At 38.9% G+C, this 15,635-nt stretch overlaps 1 long non-coding RNA gene across 1 annotated transcript in view; it reads right to left on the bottom strand.

Annotated features, from left to right (window-relative positions):
• LOC121662649 overlaps positions 1–15,635 on the bottom strand; it is a 787,841-nt gene that overhangs the window by 754,560 nt on the left and 17,646 nt on the right. The gene's annotated exons all lie outside the window — the stretch shown is intronic.

Genomic DNA, 15,635 nt, shown 5'->3' on the forward strand with positions numbered 1-15,635 from the left:
TCTAGTGCTCTGTCTTTGTGACAGCTAGGAATAAATGTCTTATCTTGGCTACATTCTGTTTCCAGCCAATAGATTCTGTTATACATTCCCTGCTAAATGCTTAAAAAAAACCAAACCAAAGCCACAACTCAAAAAAACCCATACCCACACAAAAAAACCCCCCAAAAACAACACAAAGCCCCCCACAGAAAACAAAATAAAAAGAAACCCCAAGCCAACCAACCAAACAAATAACAAATAAACCCCACAGAACAAAACCAACTTTCTAGTTTGGAAATCCTCTCCATCCCATTCCAAAATCTGGGGTTTGTAATAGTCTTAATATTCTTACATAGACTGACATGAATTTGGAATAACTACAATGCATGCAGTGAAATGCAGAGTGTGAACTGCAGCACTCAGATAAAAGACTATTATACACATTATTTTCTAAGCACGTCTCTAGAGAAACTGCTGAATCAGTTTATTTGCAGTTGAAAAACCAAGGGGAATAATTTGCAACACAATGGTAGGTAAAGTGCCCAGCTCCAGCTAAAAACAATGTGAATTCACATCATGTCTTTGAACCTAAAAGTCTACATCCCAAAGTAAATTCTTTCCCTGTAGAAATCCACAGCAGTTGATTCAGTGAAATATACTGCTTTAGGTGAAGAATATTTTACCAAAAGAAGCATTGCAATTACATTGCCATTTGGAGAGAAAGACTTGGAAAATCATATGCAACATCTTGTTTCATTGCAGAATATTTTTTAAAGCAGTCTCTGGAACACTAGATCAAATTAGTTTCGTTTGCAAGAACAGTTGATTTATGCCACACTCTGTGACCACCTCTCAGCTGTGTTTCTTCAGCGTTTCTGTTATCACTACAGAATGATGACATTCAGAAACTAATAAACTAATAAACCCTATTCCAGATTAAATCACTAATCAATGTTTGCATTCATTAAAAAGAGAGGGGTGCAATTCCATAAAAAGCCTTCAGAAATATCAGAGAAATTGGTGATGAGAAAAGCAAAAGCTCAATTTCTTAAAAAGTTTGGAATCTAATTTCTCTGCCTGTCTGGAGCTTGATCTTTCTTTCATGTTTGGTGCATAATTGCTATCTGATACCAGAGAAGCCTTACTGCCAGTACTGTCCTCGTCAGCTAAACTAATACTTGGACTGGATGCTCCTTCCCTTCTCACACCCTCCTTCTGCACACAGAATGGATGAACACTGGGAACAGGGCTGGAATTTTAAGAAATGCAATCTTCCTTTTTGTCTGTTCAGGGACTATTTATTAATTTTTTTTTCTATTGTAGGAGTTTAAGACCAAATCGCAGTGGAGTGCATGAGGCATTTATTATGGCAAAAGAAATAGATGAGCTTTCTTTTACATATACAGAGATATTTGTGGTGTATTTACATTTTTTTCAGGGCAGTAGTTTCAAATTACCATCTGCTTTTATTTGTTTGCTTGTAAGCCAAGTCTTACAATTTAGTCAATTTTTTAGACTAAAACAAAGCAATCAACATGCTCACTATGATTTTGTTTAACAGGGATTAAAAACTTACCTCCACATACTTACTACATTTAACTTCTTCCCAAAGATCAGCAAATGAAAATTCACATATGTTGTGAACATATGTGTCATAGAATCACGTAATTTTTTTATGTTGGAAAAGACCTCTAGGATCATCAAGTCCAAATGTTAAGCCGGCGTTGCCAAGTCCACCAGTAAATCTTGTCCCCTTGCCCCACATCCATATGTTTTTGGAACATTTCCGGGTATGATGATTCTACCACATCCTGGGCAGCCTGTTCCAATGCTTGAAATATGTTCACATGTATATGAAGAGTGAGACATCAGATTTGTGCGTGTTTGGTGAGGTGAAGAGTAGGCTCAAGTGCTTGTCACAAGATTGGTGTGGTATGTTACACACCCACTGTGGGTTGGTCCTTGGCCCTCAGGAGAGTAATTCCCAGAACCTGGTTCTCTACTCATCACCTTCTGCCTAAGCCACTCCCAAAGTGCTCCAGAGCTTCAATTATGAATACTCCTAAAAGTGTGTGTAAGCACCAGGGATGTCACTTGAATCTCAGCTTAACAATCACTTTAGACTGACATTTAACTAACTGTATAGACACATCACTGATGAACCCCAGAGAAAGCTGCCAAGAGGACCTGGAATACTAAAAATCTGTCTAAGACTAGGAGGATGAGATTTGCTTCCAAGTAGAAGATGAACACTACAGGGTGCCCCAAATTTTAGGCACCAATTACAAGTTTACAAATGAAATGCCAGCAAGACAAAATATGAAAAGGAGATCTCCTGTATCTATATAGAAAGAATAAAAGCAGCATATAGATTATTGAGATAAATTGAGTACGACAAATAAGGAAAAGTACACCAAAACCAAAAAATTAAGACTGTAATAGAAGTGACATATTACTGGAGGAGTAATCATGAAACTGTGAATTTAGGAAGCAACTAAAAGGCCAGCAAAACTCTGAAGCCCCACCTGAAAGCAGACCAGTCAAAAGTGCTAAGTGACACACTAGCATAAAGCAGACTTTATGGAGGGGAGAGCAGTAAAGAGCAGGAAAGAAATCATGTAAAGATGTTATTGAGGTCACTGGATTCCCATGCCGGCATCATACCAAAATCCTATCACAGTTACAAACTGTGTGAGATGACATTATTTCCTGATAAATTACTTTGTCCCATTTCTTCTTCTGAGTCTTTGTTATTTGACGACCAGAAAGATGCTGAAAAGTTAGATAATGGTGATATTAAAATTTGGCACCAAATTAGTGCAGCAGAATTGAAAAAACATAGACTTGCCATGTTCTTTGGTAGGACAAGGTTGGCAAGCACTGTCCATATGTGACTACCAAATATCAGAGAGTGTTCATCCAAACAGGCTTTACCAAGCTTCATCTTAAAGCAATATTACAGAGTGCCTTGGCTTGTGCCACCTACAGCTTATCCCAGCTGCCTTGCAAATAGCCCTGGGAGGTTTGGTCCATTAGGTCACAAAATACCAGGCTTCGTGGTTGCACTGCTGCTCCAACACCAAACTGCATCTGCTCAGGCTAAGGAAAAGCATAATAGCCCAGTTATAACACAACATCCATGTGTCCAGTGAATTAAATGTCCCAACCCCAAATGAAAATCCACAGCTGAACACAGCTACAGAGAAGTCAAGTCTGGAAATACCCACAGAAACAGACGGGAGCTCACTGGGCAATGACAGCTTCAATTCAGACCAAAAGGTGCACATTTCTTGTACTATACAGCAAAACTCTGCCTGTAGCTTTGCTAGAACAGCCTGAAATCCAAAGGAAAGGAAAGAAATCATATAAAATTGAATAGAAAATTCCAACACTGCTGCTACAGATTACATGAAAATATAGGAATTACCTTTGTCTCTATTATACCTCAGTTATCTGACAACAGACCATGGAATAGTGAGTTTTTGATTTCTTCATCATGCTTTCACTACCCCATGCATACAACAAATACACAACACAGTAAGTGACAGGGATTGTTTGACCATCTCACACTGCATCGATAGCAGCTGTCCTCCAAACAGATTGGGAGATACAAGCAATGTATCAACTATGGCTGAGAGGGAACATGCAGTCAACTGAAGGGAGGAAAGTGTGTTTCACCAAACAAGGTTAAAAAAAGACTCGTATTACAGCAATATCAATCCTAAGTAATTTCGCTGAAAATACTGGTGATGAGTGTGAATGAGACTTCAGAGTGTGGAGCTCAGATCAGAGTCTGAGGCTGTGTTCAGGATGGCTGGCAGTGTAATACTTCATTTGTTTTTTCTTAGTGTGTTTCCATAGGAGAATTTTTCCAGAGAGTGTGCATCTTTTTATAACTAAAATTTTTTTTCCTAGCTTCTATATTTGATAATTTTAACTGTTTTCTTGGCTTTGAATTTCCTCAAAAAGTTATTTACAAAAAAACAGGGCACCTGAATTCCACTGGAAATCCCATTAAACCTTTTACATGCATTATTTTAATTGATACCTGGTAATTTTGTATTAGTACTGCCCGTATTGGTTATTTTTTACTTAAGCAAAACCACAGAAAAACAATTCCCAGTCCTAATTAAGCAAATGGGAATTCAGCCATAGAACTACTTAACCAGTGAGTAAGTCTGGAGGTCATTGTTAAACCCTCTCTGTACTGGAGCTGGTAACAGCCCATGTGCATCAGCAGGAGCACTGTTCCTGGCCAATAACTGCTGAAGGGGGTAATTTTCTGCAGATTGCATGTTCACAAAAATACAGCTCCTGACTAGAGCTGGACTTCCTCCTGACTAATTCCCTGCTTTATTCTGCACCAATTACACTTAATACAAAGCTAGTTTTCTGGGAGAATAAGTTCACTAGGATAGTCAAAGGCTACATCACGCCAGTCAATCTCAGTGTCAGGAAACGTTGCCATTAAATTTACAAGAATAGAATAGTCTAGATATAAAGCCATGTTCTCTGTTTCAGGACTTACATTTGAAACATGAAAAGAATCAGGGTAGAATACTAAGTGTTCAACACAACTGGATCAAAGATGAGTGATCACTCATGATGAGTGATCTTGTCAAAATCTTCCTCAATTAAACAAATTTCAAGTCTCATCTCTTCTTCTGTCCTTTAGGAAAGAGGAAAGAGCTCCAAACCCGTATTCAAACCCAGCCCCAAGGATTTTTGCTGCAGTTGCTGGGGCATAAAACTGCAGTCACCAGTACAACAGTTAAATTTCATTCTCCTCAAGGATGACAATACTTTCATTGCAGATTTCAGGCAGTGGGAAGGTATTTAGCTGGATTAAAAACATTATTAATTTCTAATACCCCCTGGCTCACTCATAAACATACTTTTCCTATATTTTATAGGCTTTTTTCACTGGGGGTTTTGGTACACAACTGGTCAAGACAGCATTTTATGCAGCCTTCAGCAAACAACCAGAGATTGTCTTTCTCATAGCACTTTGTGTTTTCCAAAGTTGCCATTTATGCAAACACCAGAATTGAGTTTTTTAATTTATGATTTTTTTTTACACTAGACAGCAGTGAAACTATTCTATTTGTTCACTGCTCTCTGTTTTCCTGTCTCTCTTGACAACCTCTTACCAGAGCAGACTGGTACCTCTGATGCTGTATTTCTACAGTGAGTCAGCTCACATTGCACAGCACCCGACAGGCAAAGGATGTGACCTGCACACGGAATCCAGGGGTTTTTTTCTCCACCCACATGTCAAACCAAAAGGCACAGAATAGGTCAAATGAAATTACAGTTTGTGTGACAAGGTCTCATTCTTCAAACACTTCCATTTGTTAGTTGTCAACTCAGACTTGACAGATAACAATAAGATTTCTGATATTCAAAGCCACTGTGATACTGTCTATAACAACTGAGTTTGGCATTTCCAGTGGCTGACTGTATCTGTATTCTCTGAATCACTCTTTGTAATAAATATATTTACATGAGTAGATAGACACCAAAAGTGGATTCCTTATGACAAAGTAGTAGAGTTTTTAAAAGGACTGTTTATTTGTTTTAGTAGTATTTTAATATTTTTGTCTTCAAAAAGTTCCCTCAGTCATAAAGATAGAAAAGATAATGGGGTTTAGCTCATTTCTTTGCAAGATCACTTCATCACTGACATCAATACACAGAGCTCCTGAGTGGTAAAATGTACTCTTCCAAACATCCTTCCCTGAACTTAAAGCTATTTCACAAGTTAAAAGCAGATACATGTTGTGCTATGCATCAGCTGAAATACGGTAACTCAGCAAGCTGAGCGGTGCATGACACCCCCCCCAAAAAAAAGCAGAACAACCAAGTTCCTTTTGTTCTAGTATTCCTTTTAAACAGAAAAAAAAAGAAAAACAAAAATGTCTGTAAATATTCAACATTATGGAAAGTCAAAAAATAAGCTGACAAGGAGGAAGCAAGTTCCAAATTACTGAGTCTGCTAGAAGGAAGAGACTTTTGTTCCACTGTAAAAGAGACCAAAACATGGGGAAAAAGTATGACTAAAATGTGATGTGTAACTTCTGCCTTTCTAATTCCATTAACTGTGTTTCCACTTCTACAAATGATTATAAAATTTTGATCTGCACTGATATAGTTAGCACTGCAAAATCTGAGTGAAGACAAGGCAGTGATAATGCCTTATGCAGTGCAGGAAACTGAGGTCAATCCATGGTGGATAATTTAAGGCTGACCCTGAACACATGCTGTGAGCCACCCCTCATACCGCTCACTCAGTGGGATTTAGCTAATTATCTCTATGACTTGTAAAAAGACAGTCTTGTTCAGTAATGAGGAGGATTTAATGGTCAGCCTAAAAGGTCTGAAACCATCTCATCCATCCTAGTTCCTCAGCACAACTCCATTCAGCTTCAGCTCTGCGGGCAAAGTTTCTGACCCAGTGCAATAAATCTTACAGCTAGAACCTTAGCTTTGTCATTTCTACACTTCCTCTCTCAGCTGCCACTTGGTTAAAGTATTTGCAAAAGAAAAAGAAAAAGCCTGTAAGGAAAAATATCTTCACAAAGCTCTTCCTGAGGGTTTTATTTCCGAATAGGGTTATTTAAGTACTATTTTTCTTCTGTCTAGCACAATCCTACTTCCAAATGTGAAAAATCCCTTTGGTGGAACAAGAATGGTGCTGGTTGTCAGCTCTGTGGATTTTACTGTCTTGTCACATCAGAGATAATCCTATTATTTCTTACTTGAACTTGCTTCATAAGGATGAAGAAAATGAAAAGCTATAAACCAAGAGATATAAAAATGAAATAAAACACACAACACATTATGGAGTAGAGAAACTTGGAAATATCAGCAAATTTTCAGGTGATACATTTCCTTCTAACCCGCTCAAGTCTTTTTATACCCTATTACTTATTGGATGATCATTAGTTTCAGCACCTTCTCTGTGTTTGAATCAAACCTCTAATGAGATTCAAGAGTGTAAGTTATTTCCCCCAAATCCTCTAAAAAGTCTATGCAGAACAAAGAATTCAATTCATCCCAAATTTTAGGCAGCACACTTAACATCTCTTCTCTAACCCAAATAAATGAATAACATTTTGACTCTTTTTGGTTGCTTAGATACAGATAAAAATTATCACTGAATACCCTACTAAAGGAACAGATTTTTTCCCATTACACACTTCTAGAACTGGCAATTTAAACTTTACAAAGAAATACAGCTAAAATCCTGTCCAAAACACTATATCCTGGTCAGCAGCTATTATCTCTTCCTTTCATCCCCTTTTACCTACTGTGATTGGTTTTGTGTACTGGAAATACTGCCATTACCATTTCACAATTGAATAAATACTCCAGCCTCAATGCAAACACATATATGGGTAGCTGAATCCTGGTAGATATATTGTTTATCTATAGAATCATAGAATTATTTAGGTTGGAAAAGAAATCTAAGATCATCTAGTCCTACCAGTAACCCAGCACTGCCAAGCCCATGGCTGAACCATGTTTTTAAGTGCCCCATCCATAGGTTTTTTGAGCACTTTCAGGCATGGTGATTCTATGACTTCCCTGGGCAGCCTGTTCCAAATCCTTACTCTCCCCTTCATTGATGAAATTTCTCCTAACAGCTGATCTAGACCTCTCCTGGCACCACTTGAGGGCATTTATTTCCTCTTGCCCTATCACTCGCTACTTGGGAGAAGAGGCCAACCCCCACCTCACTACAACCTCCTTTCAGGTAGTTGCAGAGAGCAGTAAGGTTGCCCCCACCATTATTCATCTATGTACTCTTATTATGTCTCACATAAATGGTCCACAAATTCAAAGCATAAAAATCAAACTTCTAGAAACTTTGTACATTGTCCTTCACATCTATCATGCTCAAGATTATTCACCTCAGAAGACACTGCTAGGTATTATATGTTTTTCAGAGTGAATTAGAATACTTCTGCACAGCATCATGTTGTGCCACCCTTTTTTTTCCCCTGCATCTATGAAGTTATTACTGGCAAATGTAGACTGCTGTACAAACTGCTCCCCTTTTCGAATTGCATCAGCCATACTGAGTTAATGGACCATATTTCAGCAGAGTGGGTGGGTGGCAAACCACATGGAGTCATTCAGCATTCAAGCAGCCTTTTCTTTCCTTCTTGTGTAAAACTGTTACTTATGCCTCTGTGGTGATCAAGTCGCAAGTGCCACTGGAACCTCTTTAGCCTACCTCTGTGGCACATGGGAAGAAACTTTAGTAAGGCCAGTGTAACAAAAGAGATTACACCACAGTTCTCCACACAGCTGCTAATGCATCAGAATGGGGCAAAGAAATCAAACAAAATTTAAGATGAAATAAAAATAAAAAGGACCACTGAGAAGGAAACCATCCCCACTGAAGAAATACAAGATGTAATGCTGTTCTGTTAACATTCTTTGTTCTCATCCATGACAGACACCAGGGAGCTACTGAATTGAGTTTGTAACTAGAGGAAATGGCAGAAAGTACCACTTAATTCACCAGAACTGTATTGATTTACACCAGCTGGGTAATGGAGGAGGAAGTGGGCTCAATTTTGCTAACAGCTCTAGTGAAAGGCAGCTTGACTTTCATTTCTTTCAAGACAGCTTGGCCGGAAAGACTGTAAAACGTAAATAGGAAAGTCAGGAGGAGAAATAGAAAGCTCACCCTGGGGAAGTGGTACATCCACTGTTGTGAAGCAGAGCTGCATTTAGCACTCAGTCTCCTGCTGCTCACAGCACTGAGGTGTTGCTGTATCTGAGAAAGCTTTAAAACACCAGCCTGGGGACTGGTAGCAGTTCATCACAGGTACCACTAGATCTACCCGTGATCTTAGCAAACAGTTAAACATCAGCTCATGCCATGCTTTTAATCACCACTGCTCATCTGGTATTGAAAAAGCCCTAGGTGGTTTATATCCAGGACACATGTATCTGCACCACACTTCAGGCGCAGTGGTGATGCTGCCAAGAACTGCAGACACAACTCAGGAGATCAGCTCCTTAAAATAAGGTGGGGCTCTATCTCCCACTGCCAGCAATCAACAGTGATGTCTGAGTAGCTCTGAAAACTGATTTGTGAGCATTTTTGGAGTTCTCTGCCTTTTCCGCATCCACATGCATTCATCTGAAAAAGATTCTCCCTCATTTAACAAAACCAGATGCCTGAACACCAGTACTGAACTCCTCACCACAGCAAAAAATACTGTTTCAAGAAGCAGACTGCTCTCTAACCCACTGCATTTTCAAAGACAGTAATCCAAAAAATCTTCATAATATGAACAATCAAAAAATTTTCTGCCGAAGATTTGTTCATCCCATAGCTTTTCCCTGGAACAGAAATCATACATTCATCCATGATAATATGGTATCTCAGATCTTACTACCTCCATCTGCTGCTTTGCATGTGTACTATCACTTTCATCTTCCAAGTCTGGAAAAAAAAAAAGTGTTTTGACAAATAATATGGGTAATCCCAGACCTCTAATACTAATGGGCGTTAAAACTAACCGAGAAATTGGAGGAGCCCCATTTAACTGCTTTTGCATCTTTTTGAATTTCCAGAAGACAGTATATCAGCATCAGGCAATCTGTGCACCCTGCCACAACTCTTGCCACGTCAGATACAGAGATACTGTTTTCTTAGCTTTGGAGAACATCCTGTGATGCATGAAACAAGCAGAGCACACTGGGTCACATACATATTTTATTGATGTTATCATGTAGAGACTTGTCAGGAAATTTTCTAGTAGTGAGTGTTCAAATATCGTATCTATTGATTATGATAAAATATTAACTTACAATATTTTTTTCCACAACTATCAAGGGTATTGTATGAAAATCATCTGGTTTTGATAACAAAGTATGATAGCTGAAATTCAAGCCATCTTGAAGGTTCAATTTTTACTTTTTTTTTTTGATTCCTTAAAATTAATGCTTTCCATCTAAGAAATTTTTCCTTTTGTCATTACATGAATATTTTTGTATAGCAGAGAGACTTGATTGTGTCCATTAAACAAGAAGACATCTATAGCAGATTTCTGATTCTGATTTTTTTCCTACCATTAAACAGAATGCAATTCTTCATTTCAGCTACTAGTCAAGTAAAAATTTTCATAACAGTCATCAAAATTATTCAGTGAGGAGGAAACCTAGTGAAGAGAGATGTCAGATGGGTATTGCTTATTTAATGCCTTGCTTACAAGTGAGGAGATAAAAAGTAATTGAAAAGAAGCCTGAAAGTTCGTGATCATCCATTGCATAGTATATGCTGTCATAAAATAATTCATAGGTGTTAGGAGAATCAGCAAAGTAACTGCTTGATGGTTTAAATTAAAGGAATAGGGATGAGGAGCATGTTCTCCTGGGTTAAATATGCTTCACTGAGACAGTAAATCAAACATAATCAATAGCAAGAAACACTAGTGACAGATTTTCAGGAGCCATAGAAGATTAATGTAAAAGAAGCAGTTTGGAAAGCCCTCCAGCTTGACACTTTAGAAGGCAGATTTTCATGAACATGGATTTTTGGATAGTTTTAGTTGCTGAAATTTATGCAAACCCACTTGGGTTTGACAGGACCAAATATACAAGCAGCAGTCCATCACAGAGTTTGCTAACTTCATAAAATTAATTCTGTGACAAAATCGGCAGTAAGTGACATAATCAATTCTCTGCACAAAAGTACCAGCTTCAGGAAACTTCAAAATCCTAAATCTTCTTGTCTTCATTTCCAAATATGGGACGATCATATATCTTGTAAGCAGGTAACTTCCTACAAGATATTAGAAAGATGTTTGGAAAACATTCTAAATGATAAAAACCCTTACATAAGCACTACATAGCACATGCTTGAGAATATAACTGTGTAATGACTATTATTTTACCATTCTGTTCCTGTAATAGGCAACCTGATGTAACAGACAACATTTTAAGACCACTTAAGATTATCTGATCATACAATCTACCCTTCTGACTGCTACAAATGACACAATTTTTCTCAGAGTTTCTTATACTGGGACTGGGAACTCATTTGAAGAAAAACTATTGTCACTGTTAAAACAACTCATCCAATTATCAGAACTTCTACTCTGGTGAAGTAATCAATAATCCTCAAAAAGTGTTACTCTCACAGACTCTGAATTATGTGTAGTCCTGGAAAAACAACCTTAACAATAAGGAATAAGATCCTTTCTCATTCTGCAGCTGAGACTGTATCCTAGTCCCCTACTGGGAAAGTGAAAATATCTCATAATTTTGGGATTTATCATATTCCCCAGCAAGAATGAGTCATACAATACATTAGAATCAGGTGGTAGTCTGGTTTAATTGATCTTTATTTGTTTGAGTTGGAAATTTTAAAAATGTCTGCATGATTTATATTCAGTTCCTAACTCATTGTGGAACTGAGAATAACCCTGGCTGATGCTTCACTGGACATTGCAGTTGTAGAAATGATCCATGGTTGTTGCTGGATAATTCTGAGCATCCCTTCAGTCCTTTATGCATCATTACACCAGTCTGCATGGAGATGGATCATACTATGGAAGGGTCTATTTATTTCTCTCACAAAGAGCCTACACAGCTTTCTAGAGAGGATGTTTGGCTTTTGAATTGACAAAGTTGAGTGAATTGTCCAATTAAGTCCCGTATCTTGAGACTGACTGATGAAAGGTGACGCAATAAAAGCTTGATAGCACTGTTACAGTGCAGATATTGCAACACGTGTATCAGACAACGAGGCCCATGGAAAAGAAATATATATGGACTGATTCTTGACAGATGTTTCAGAGATGTTTATTTCTCCAGCCCCATGGCCGGGATCTGCCAAGGAACTGCTGCAATCATGGGACCCGAGGGTTCTTGCCCCCACAGGGGAACACAAAACAAAAAAATGGGGAATGAGGCTGACCAGGGCAGGGAAACCCCGTGTCTGTCCCCAGAGCCCCTCTCCCAGGGCTACATGGCGGGGGGGGAGACCCCAACATAGCACTACTGATTATTTAAAAAAATGTCAAAGGCATGCAATAGACAGCGACCTTGCTCCCAAAATTGTCTTACTGGCTGCCTTGTTTAATCTGAAATGAGATTTGTTTTCAGTATGTGCTACAAAAAGTCATGGAAGCATAGACTCATAAGGTGGTTTGGGTTGGAAGGGTTCCAATTCCACCCCCCTGCCACAGACGAGACACCTTTCACTGAACCAGGTTTCTCAGAGTTCTGTACTATCTAACCTTGAACACTTCCAGGGATGGGGAATCCACAAACCTGTTCCAGTGCCCTCACCATCCTCACAATAAAGAGTTTTTTCTTAATATTTGATCTAAACCTACCCTCCTTCATCTTAAGGTCATTCACCCTTGTCTTATCATTCCATGCCCTTGTGAACAGTCCCTCTCCATCTTTCTTGTAGGCCCACTTTAGCTACTGGAAGGTGCTTTAAGAGCTCTAAGGCTCCCCAGAGCCTTCTCTTCTCCAGCCTGAACAAACACAGGTCTCTCAGGTTGTCATCATAGGAGAGGTTCTCCAGCACCTCTGATCAATTTAGTGGCTCTCCTCTGGACTCATTCCAAGAGGTCAACATCCTTCTTGTGTGGGAAGTCACAACAATTATTTTTAGTGATTTCTGGTGGAAACAATAAAAAACTGTCTGTATTGAAAAAAGGAAAAATCTGAAGTGGATAGCAATAAATCCAAGTATGTTCTCCTTCATACCTCTGTCTTCTCTTTCTTCATATCAGTATGAAGTGGCAAATCATAACTATAGTGCTGTGTGATTTGGTTCTCCAGTGTTCCTCAAAGGAAATTGGTCCAAAGAACTTTCCATGACATCGACAATAACGTAATATCTACTGCTAATGATTCTCTTTGTGTTCAACCCAAGATGGTGATCAAAAGATGGTATGATCCTTTACCTGGCAGATCCTTTTGCCTTGGTAAAACAAGCCCCAGTGGTTCTTTAATTATTTTCAGGCCTGATGAATGTCACAAGACTCCATGACTCCAGAAGCTGAGAGATGGGTTTGGAACCTTAGAGAACTTGAATTTAATCCTCACTTGTTTTGTGAGCAAAACTCATAAAACCTGGGTCTCCAAAAGTGATGACTGATTTTCTCTATGTTTTGACTGTTCTCTGGCTTCCTTCAAAACCTGAAGCTATGGAGCCAGACATTTTGTTCCTTTGCAGGTGCTGTTCACCACCTTGTACTCACAGTCAAGATTTTAAAGTACAATCAACTCCTGTGCTGTGATATTTCCAAAAAAGCCAAAACATCATGCTCACTCCTTACCCTTTCATTTACTTTAAAACACTTTCATTTTTCTTTCTGTGTCTGTTTATTTCTGTTGCTCTGATAGAAAAAATATTTTCCCTCTACACTGCAAAACTAGACATACTTGCTTGCACCTTGCATTTACCTGATGGTGCTGTTCTATGTTGTTCTTCTTCTGTCCCTCTCCAAGATTTTTACTTCCTGTGGAAAAAGATGACAGTTTGGCTGAAATGTATTCTGCAAACTAGCTTGTTGTTCCAAGTAGCCACATACACATCTCATCTATGCCTAAATAAATTCTACATCAATTACAATTTCTTTACCTGACAAAGAATCAGAGGTTCTGACTTTGTCTCAGAAGATTTTTGAAGTCTCTGCACTCTGCCAACAAATGTTTTCATTGTCAGAGTAATGAAAGCAAGAAGGATGTACACTGAACATGTATTAGATGAATGCAGTACATCTTCATTACAGAAACCTGCCAAGTGTCAGTTCTGAAGGATATTACCAAGCTGATGAGCTCTTCTGAATTAGTTGTTTATTATTTTAAGCTACAAATGATTTGTAGGAATGACCATTTCAAAAATGGATAACACAGAAAAACTACAATGGACATAGCTGATGAGTCAAAATTTCTCATAAGCATTATGTGCAACACTGCATATATGATATACTCTATAAAATATATTATATGCTGGATAATACCATGTTTATAAAACATCATGTTTGTAAAGAGAACGGTTTACAGAGGTGTTGCAACTGAGGATTACTTCCAAGTCATGTATAAACTTTCTAGTGTTTCTTCCAGATTATTCCCTGTTATAGTCCCTTCTTTTCTTCCCACATTTCATAGAGATCACTGCCTTTTCTCTTCTAACAGTTGTAATTTGTTAACAGCACAAACACTTGTTAAGGCCAGGGATCACTAAGATATATCCCATCAAAGAGATGTGCCTTACCTTTGATTACTAATCTTTGTGAAGACTATGAGTACTTCAATTACGCTGTTAAGCTTGCTTATTTGCCTCTTTGTTTCCAAAACATCTGTTTTAGTCTTACTGAAATCCTAGTCTTCTTCTACCTCTTGTGTCTGAGAAAATTGAAAATCTATCTTCAGATAGAAATCGGAGTCTCCACTGCTGCCTAATTTGTTTCTACTTCATCTGCTGTGCATTGCACAGTATTTGGATGGCTGTTTTTGCTTTGTGTTTTTATTTGATGTAATTCCTAGTGCACAACTCTCCTTGGCAGCAATAGACTGTCCATCATGTGAAACAGACAACCACAGAACTTGTCTGTGTTTTCTGATCCAACAAATGAGTCAACACTGCCTCTTCGCTCCTATCTGTGTTGCCAGTCCATCAGTCACTTTACTACTTATGCCATTTTCATGCTGTTTTGTGAGTACACAAAACAGGACAATTTGTGCTCATGTTCTCATGTGATGTTGAGCTGTTTAAATTTAGTGGCATGTTGGGGTCCCTTCCCCCCTGCCATGTAGCCCTGGGAGAGGGGCCCTGGGGGAGAGGCACGGAGTTTCCCTAGCCCCTGGTCAGCCTTACTCCCCAGTGGTTGTTTTGTGTTCCCCTGCACAGGGAAGGACCCTCAGGTCCCGTGATTGCAGCAGTTCCTTGGCAGATCCCGGCCAGGGGGCTGGAGAAATAAACATCTCTCTGAAACCTCTATCAAGAATCAGTCCATATATATTTCTTTTCCACGGGCCTCGTTGTCTGATACACGTGTTGCAATATCTGCACTGTAACCGTGGCAGGTTCTATGACTCAGTGCTTCATTAGGATGGATGGGATATGTTTTCCTTGTTGTGCATGCCTTCAGGTTCCTGATGCCAGCTACAACCCACAGCAGCATGATATTTCTTTTCTCATGGTAAAAATGTTACCAGTAAAAATCCCAGAACTCTGAATTTTCTCTAGGTGAGGGTGTTTCTCCATTTACGCTGACCACCTCTGCAATTAAGATGAGATCCACAGACTTTTCACCCAGAGGTTCTTGTTCAAAGATTTCCAGAGGAGTAGGAAGCTTTGTCATTCAATATACTGTGTGAGTTTTATCCTGGGTAAATTTAGGGGAACTTCTTTAGTCACTCATGATAAGCCCTGCTTTCTTTCATACTGTATGTTAACTGTCTTCCAACCAGTGTGACACACCTCTCCAATGTTACACTGCTATCATGCTCAGTGTTAAACTCTACAGGTGCATTGTGACCTCTGTGCAAACCTTAACGCTTCCCTCCAACATGAAGGAATTGTTCTTGAGTTCCTTCCTTCCTTCCTTCCTTCCTTCCTTCCTTCCTTCCTTCCTTCCTTCCTTCCTTCCTTCCTTCCTTCCTTCCTT

This window comes from Corvus kubaryi, unplaced genomic scaffold (assembly GCF_017639235.1).
Source record: "Corvus kubaryi isolate FWS band 111438036 unplaced genomic scaffold, C.kubaryi_AGA036_p1.0 37260, whole genome shotgun sequence".
Taxonomy (NCBI): Eukaryota; Metazoa; Chordata; class Aves; order Passeriformes; family Corvidae; genus Corvus; species Corvus kubaryi.